The sequence below is a fragment of the Copidosoma floridanum genome, unplaced genomic scaffold (genome assembly GCF_036245765.1).
Source record: "Copidosoma floridanum isolate Cflo_tuat_1 unplaced genomic scaffold, Cflo_Japanese_pri ptg000006l, whole genome shotgun sequence".
Taxonomy (NCBI): Eukaryota; Metazoa; Arthropoda; class Insecta; order Hymenoptera; family Encyrtidae; genus Copidosoma; species Copidosoma floridanum.
This window is the reverse complement of record NW_028321883.1, coordinates 25,773,815-25,780,965: the sequence shown is the minus strand read 5'-3', so window position 1 is coordinate 25,780,965 and position 7,151 is coordinate 25,773,815.

Sequence of the window (7,151 nt, the reverse complement as noted above, 5' to 3'; positions counted from 1 at the left end):
GTAACACGTTTAAGTGATGCTTTTCACTCTTCTTTTATTATATATATATATATATTTTTTTTTTTTTCTACAAAGGCAGGTTATCAAAATATTTAGTTAGCACAGAACATTAGTAGTACTAATCTATAAAAAAACACTGTTAGAGTTAATGATATTATCTACTTTTTTTTATCAAATGAATTCTTGCTTATCGGCAATAATATTTTGATCATTAATGGTACCATGTCTTGACATTTGTGTTTTCACCAATTCACCTACTTTTTTTTTCATGGAAATTCAAAGAGTCAGCCCAAGTGATAAACATATTATTTCTTGGATGATTATTATCATAATACTACTTGAATTATCATTTACTACGTTAATCTAATCAGATAGGGTAATGGCTCTTAAATTATACACGTGACATAAAACTAGAAACTGATAACAAAAATATAATTCATGACAATGAACTGGACTGACCTTATCTCTACAACTAAAAATATCATTACGTTAATGATATTTTTAGTTGTCGAGATTAGGACAGCACGTGACCAACTCTGTTATCAGAAGATTTTAATGGCGCTTTAATTCATTCATGACACTCAGGCATTTTGGAGACAATTCGTTAATTTCTTTTTAATACGAGGTAAAAAAAAAAACATTCATAACCTACCAAAGTCTTTGAATGAAATTATTGGTGACGAAAACTCATAAGAAATGGCCCCTTTGTGAAGTCATAAGGTGATTGAACAACCCTTGAGTCACTGATGATTAAGAAATGTATTTATTTTTTTACCACCCCGTACTGAGCATTATAAAAGGGTACGTAAGAAAATAATGATCCTCGAAATCGCAATAATCGAGAAATAATTCTGATAAAAGCAATTGAAATAGAAAAATCTCGTAAAATAAGGCACGTTCCTTCAATGCAACATAAGGTAAGACTCGATGATGAAAAATAAAAAAAATACCCAAGGAAAGGTCCCGGCACCAGGTTGATCATTTAGCGGCAATCAATTGTCAAAGCTTTCGAGTGACACGCTGCACCGGCGCAGCAAAACCCTCCGATAAGAATCGCCGAGGCGAGCTCTCGTACAGGGTTCCCCTCCAATTAGAGAGCGGATAATCGGGTGGGTGAAAGTCTCGCGGATTTCACCCGATTCGAGCGATATTCTTGTTCCCCTCTTGGAGGAAAAGGAAAAAAAAAAAAAAATATGTGCGGGCCGGGAGGGAGACAATCCAAGAGTTGACGTTCGCGGAATGAGCTCTCTGCCGCGCAAGCATTGTCTTAATTGCTCGTCACGGTAGCCACTGCCCGCTCCTACTGTTGTCGTACCGCTCTTTATATAAGCCGGCTTTTCTCGGTACCCGTGGAGGAGTAAAAAAAAAAAAAAATTCAGTTTTAATTGCCAAGGGAGGTCCACAACAAAAGCCGCTTTTTCTTGTTGTTGTTCCGTTCAATATTTATCCGAACAAAGTACAAGAGTCCGAGAAACGCACCCGTACATATATATATACACGCACAGAGGGACAATTAAATTAAGCGGTAAAGTAAAGGAAAGCGAGGGACCATTCCTCCGGCAACGAGCCGAACCACTCGTGTACATACAGTGTACGTGTTTAATGTGTAGACGACTCAACCGAGAGGAGAGAATGAATGCGTGTGTCTCCCGTCCCATTAGGTAATGAGAGAGAGAGCCATTATCGTAGCCATACACACCAGCACAGCGCGCCCTTGGAACTGGTTGTAGTCCGAGAGGCGCGATACGACGACGCCCCGAATTAATGGCCATAAACGAACAGCAGCTGCATCGGCTAATCGCCGAGAGCTGATAGCGCACATGCCGTTTTCGGTGCTACCGATGCCTTTCGTATCCTTCTTCCCTCTTGCTTTTGTGGGGGGCTTTTTTTTTCTTTTTTTTTTTTTTTTTTTTTTTTTTACCTCTTCCGTTTTTTGCTCTTCGGAGCGTCGATAAGGTTTTTCGAGGTCTTAATTATCCCTGGTCGAATTATTGCCGTGAGATTACAATATGTTACGCGAGTTCGTTCTATTTCCTGTTGCCTTGACAACAAAGTTTCGAGATTAAAACACAATAGTGTGTAAGCACATGACAAAAGTTTTCACTCGGAGCTTTTTTTCTAGAGAGAGAAAAAAAATATGCAGTAAAATTCAGGCGTTCGTGTGCGCACGCGATATCAAGCTCGTACCGGGCAGGTATTATTGCCAAGGATCGTTAGCCGGTGCGATCGAGGAGCGCGTGCAGTTTGTTAAGAGGCCGCGAAATGCATTAGCTTATCATACCCCAGAGGAGGTGCACATGCACTCGTCCACCGACGCGGTCGACATGCAACTGTTGGCCTGAGATCGCTCAGCTGGCCGGATGTGCCTTTGGCGGGATATCCGATGTATAAGTCATCGAGGACGCTTCTCTATGTAAATGAATAAGTTAATGGTTGTCAAACAAACTTTCGTATCCATTACTTTTTTTTTTTTTTTTTTTTTTTTTTTTTTTTTTTTTTTTTGAACAAAACACGTGTTTCCTCTAACAACTGTTTTTTTAAATTAAGGACTAGGAAAGAAAGAAGGGCTCTGTTTGTGCGTAATATATTTTATTATAAATCCATGCCACATGATATATAATTGCGTACTTACAGAAATGAAATAAGAATTAGTTGTTTCGATAGTTTAAGTTTTCACTAGAATCGAAGATAAGGCACACCTCGAGGAGCTTGAAATATATGGTAAAATAACCATCATTTGATTGATCTTGCATTATGATGGCTTGGAAATCTTTCAATTAAAACGATTATCTAGTTTTCTTTTTCAATGCGCAGTAAGACATCACAATACGCTCGTTCTTGGCGAATTTAACCCAACCAGTGATAAAAGTAAAAAAAAAAAAAAAAAAGTGCCTCGTCCACATGGAGAATCAAGCCTGGGAGATTCCTGAAATAACCCACACGTACTTTCCCACGGGATGAGCTGAGCCCATCTCATGCTAACCTGTCAAGATCCCTCGCATAAGTACACCGTATTGCTACTCGTCATTTATTCACACCCGATACGGTACACCCATACGCCTACAGGTATGTGTGTTTGTGCTGATAACGCGCGTCAGCCCTTCGCACGCGAGACTCTGCACGACGCGGTCGGGAGATCCATTAATTTCCGTTTACCGTTTTGATGAGAGAAAATGCGCAACGAAAGAATAAATCGCACCATTTGTATACTCGTACGAAAACTTATGGAAAACTGTATACACAAGCAAAGGATATATATATACGATACATGCCCGTTTCTGTCGACGTATACGTCAGTCAACTACTGCGAGCGAAAATATTAAACTGTCGGCAGAAAGAGACCACGGGTCCGTCATCCGAATCCTCTGGAGATCCATACCCTGCAAAGACAAAAAGGCCACTGTGGCTACGTGACGCATTTCCAAAAGGAGCGCAAATAGAGACAAACATGGGAGAAAAAAAAAAAACTGATGTGCGTTTAACTGGAAAAATAATAAAAGTCACCTGAGTAAAATTGTGACAGTTTTCTTTGTCCATATACGTGATACAAAATTTGACGTGAAATCGTTCCTCTATAGTGTACAGGAAAAAATAAAAACAAAACTCCTCTTTCCCAAATCACCATCGTCGGTTAGTCGGTGAGTTTGGTCAGCCTCAGCTCCAGTAACTCCTTCGGCTCTGCAGATTTTTCTGCTCCACGTCCGCGCGATGATTAACGGTACCCTCGAGGCGACCCATTACCCACCACAACTCGACGCTACAAGCAGCCCCGGGAATCATCACGCAACACACCATATTTTTGTCCCTCCCTACCATCCACGCGTGTGGAGGACTCGCGTTCGAAGCTGGAAATGATTTTGACGACTGTCCGGATAATTAATGGACGACCACTGACGTGTCCCCGAGAAAGCCACCTCTGACGCTTGTCTCTTTTGATTACTGTCGGCTCAACGAGGCTTTCCTCGGTTTTATTCTTACTACACCCAACTAAAGTAAGGTGCTTACGCGTCCGCGCAAAAGTAACATTTTTCCGTTTGCATATCGAGTCACAAATGACCTCCCCCCAGAGCGTGGCCTTATCGATCTTGGGATCGAAACTACGGTATATACAAACATCAGATGTGCGTCGACAAATCGCGCCAACGATTATTAATGATCATATAAAAAGCTAACTTTCGCGGAGTGCGTCTCTTTGGATCCACGTGGGTACAAATGCGGCAGTGGTCGCGGCGGATGAAGAGAAACGAGGATCTCCGGAATGTAGGCGCACCTTGGCTGGCCAGAGAAGAGCATTCCCGGCCGTCCGAGCGATCCGTCATCGGCTGCAACGCGAGACGAGCTAAGAGAGGAGGAAAAAGAAAAAAAAACAAAAAAAAATAAACGCGCAGGCGCCGTTGATCAACCGCGTACGTATGTGCGAGCGTCCTTGCCGCGTAACGAAGGACCTCCTCTCCCCGGGCTCGGGTGCAAAAAAACTGCGGCTCCCTTTCCCCCAATTGCGATGGAAGGACACGCGTGTATATATGATCCGAGGAATAGGTGGAGCGAGAGAGAGGCGCGGCGTTGTCGGGAGCAAGGAGAAGGGGAGGAGAGTCCATCAGGCCGCAGCCTTCGAAAGAAATCTCCATCAATAACGCAAAGTCCGCGCACTCGCCGACGTGGAAGACCGCAAGATTAATCACCCTTCTTCTCCGTCCCTCCCCCAACCCACCGAGGTTTCTTGCTCCTCGACTCCGTCGTTTCTTTCCTCCTGACTTTTTTTTCCTCCTCCTGTCTTCGTTGGAGATACGCGAGGGCGGGCTCGAGTGCATCATGGCTCCCAAAGAGTTCATCGGGGATCTATAGAGGGGCACCTTTGAGCGCAAACACTCGTGTTACACCTTTGACCCCACATGCCCCAAGTGCAGGTCAACAATGCGACATTAGGTCGCGCGAACCTCGTATGGACTGTCGGGTATACACCTCGAGCCTGGGAATTTCCCACGTGACAAGGGATCGGACATGTTAATGGGATGTTAAATACAGGGAAGGGCGGATAGATATAGAAGAGAATCCTCGCCGTGTTTCCTCGCTCGAGATCAAGGATAAGTTGATGAAGAGAGCCCGTGTTAATTAAAACGTTGTTTCCATCAGTCGTGGTTGGATTAATTGCCATTATTTACCGGTGTTTATTTGTTTACAAAGAAAATAACAAGGCGTAAAGAGGGGGTAAAAGTAGCCCATGATTTGTAATCGCGACTGACGAGGCAGGTGGCGGCAGTTTGGGAGACTGAAAAAGAGAAAGCGCGAGAGGGGGTGGTGGGAGCCATTAATTGGTCATTACGATTTTCCTAATCGAGCGAGCACCGACGCATTCTCTTGGGCTCCTAAATAAATGGCCATTCTCCTCCCCGGCCAGAGCAGCACACCGCTCTTATACGCTTAATTGCCCAGCTTGCGAGCCGGTGGAAAAGGAAGAAAAGAAAGGCCCGCCAATCGTGAAATGGCACTCGCTTAGGCCGGCCAATCGAGGCGGCCGCCACTGTATTATGCGCGTGGCGGACATTTTGGCCAAGTTGACGGATGGATCGAGCGAAAAATCGACGTCGATCTCTCCCGTCGAGGATTTATTTATCGGCTCGAGAAGGAGCCGGCACAGTCGCGAGAGAGCATATATAATGGCCATCGGGTCCCGGATTGAGCGATTCGACGACGAGCCCTGTATGTTTTGCTGCCCCTAAAGGAGATGATAACTGTTTATCCGTATATATACGCAAGTACCGGAGCTTTGAAGATTTTGTTGCCCCAACGATACAAACGGAGCTTTGATCCGCGCGCGCGTCTAATAACGCAAGTGACGAAAGTCGCCTAATTTCGTGGCCACGTATAACACGCGCACAGCGGTCCATGGCTTTCAAGTCCGCAGCAAAGAGGGAAGAGAAAAAAAAACAAATGAAATAAGTAATAAACCCTTCTCCGGGCCTGTGTAGGTACTCCGGGTAAGTAAAATGTATATGTACGTGCTTGGAGTGTGTGTGCGCGCACTCGCGCTTCGGCGGATTTATCGGGCGGCGGCACTGATAGAAGCCACCGCCGGCCTCCCCTTTTAGCTCGAGAAATAGATCCGCCTCTGCGCTGCTCTCGGTGAGCGATGCGAAATTTATGTCGGCCATTTTGCCCAGGGAATTGTAGTTGCCGAACACACGTCGGAGGAAATGCGCCACTGTCTCCCTTTTACCTTTATTTCGCTCCGCGCTTGTCTCTCTCTCTCTCCTTTGTTTTGTTGTTCTCCTTTTTGGCGCCGAGAGAAGAGTTTCGCCGTGCGAACGCGATTCAAGTCGTCCGACTCTCTCTCTCTCTCTCTGTGCAAGTGTATATAAATATATGGTATTCATGAGGCGGAGCTCGATTGTGCATTGACGCGTGGCCTTGCCCCCACCCCCCCCCTTTCTCTCTCTATATATAAGCTTTGTAAATTACGGCTCATCTCGTAGAGGGAGTCGCTGGAAAAGACTTTTCTTTTTTATGTTTGTTTAGTTCGGCTCTCGATACCCACCGTGGATTAATTAAACATTCATACGACTCGCAATCGACGGTGTACAAGTAGTATACGATGTAGTTGAAAGCTTTGGTTATTAAATATTTGAACCGAGGGCTGTTCAAATAATGACGTTCTCCATTGGGACCTATGTGTTTTGCATATTATGATCTGTCGGTGAATTAGGAGGCAGACGAAAAGTGTCACGCTGACCGAATCAAGTACGTTTAGTTACAAATATGCTCCATTTCGATATAATTTGATTAATTACCGGAGTACCAATAAAAATTTGATCGTACGGGGAACATCCCGGTAAAAAAATTGATCGGACACGAATGACAAATCAAAGGCTAGTAAAATTCCTCCTATACCCTCGAGCAAACAAAAAAAAAACAGGCGACGCGATTCGGATCGACATCCCGCGTTTGATATTCAATGGAGGAAGACAAACCAAATCATCGACGCACAATGTCACGGGTGATGTTCAAAAGGAGGGGGGGGGGAAATCGTCAAAGAAACCAACCCTTTGTTCCTTGCTACCCTAGTCGGGAACTATCCGGATGTACGTACAAATGATGTGCGGGAAACAGGAGCATTGTTGAATCGCCCAAGCATCGATGGTAGACACGCGATT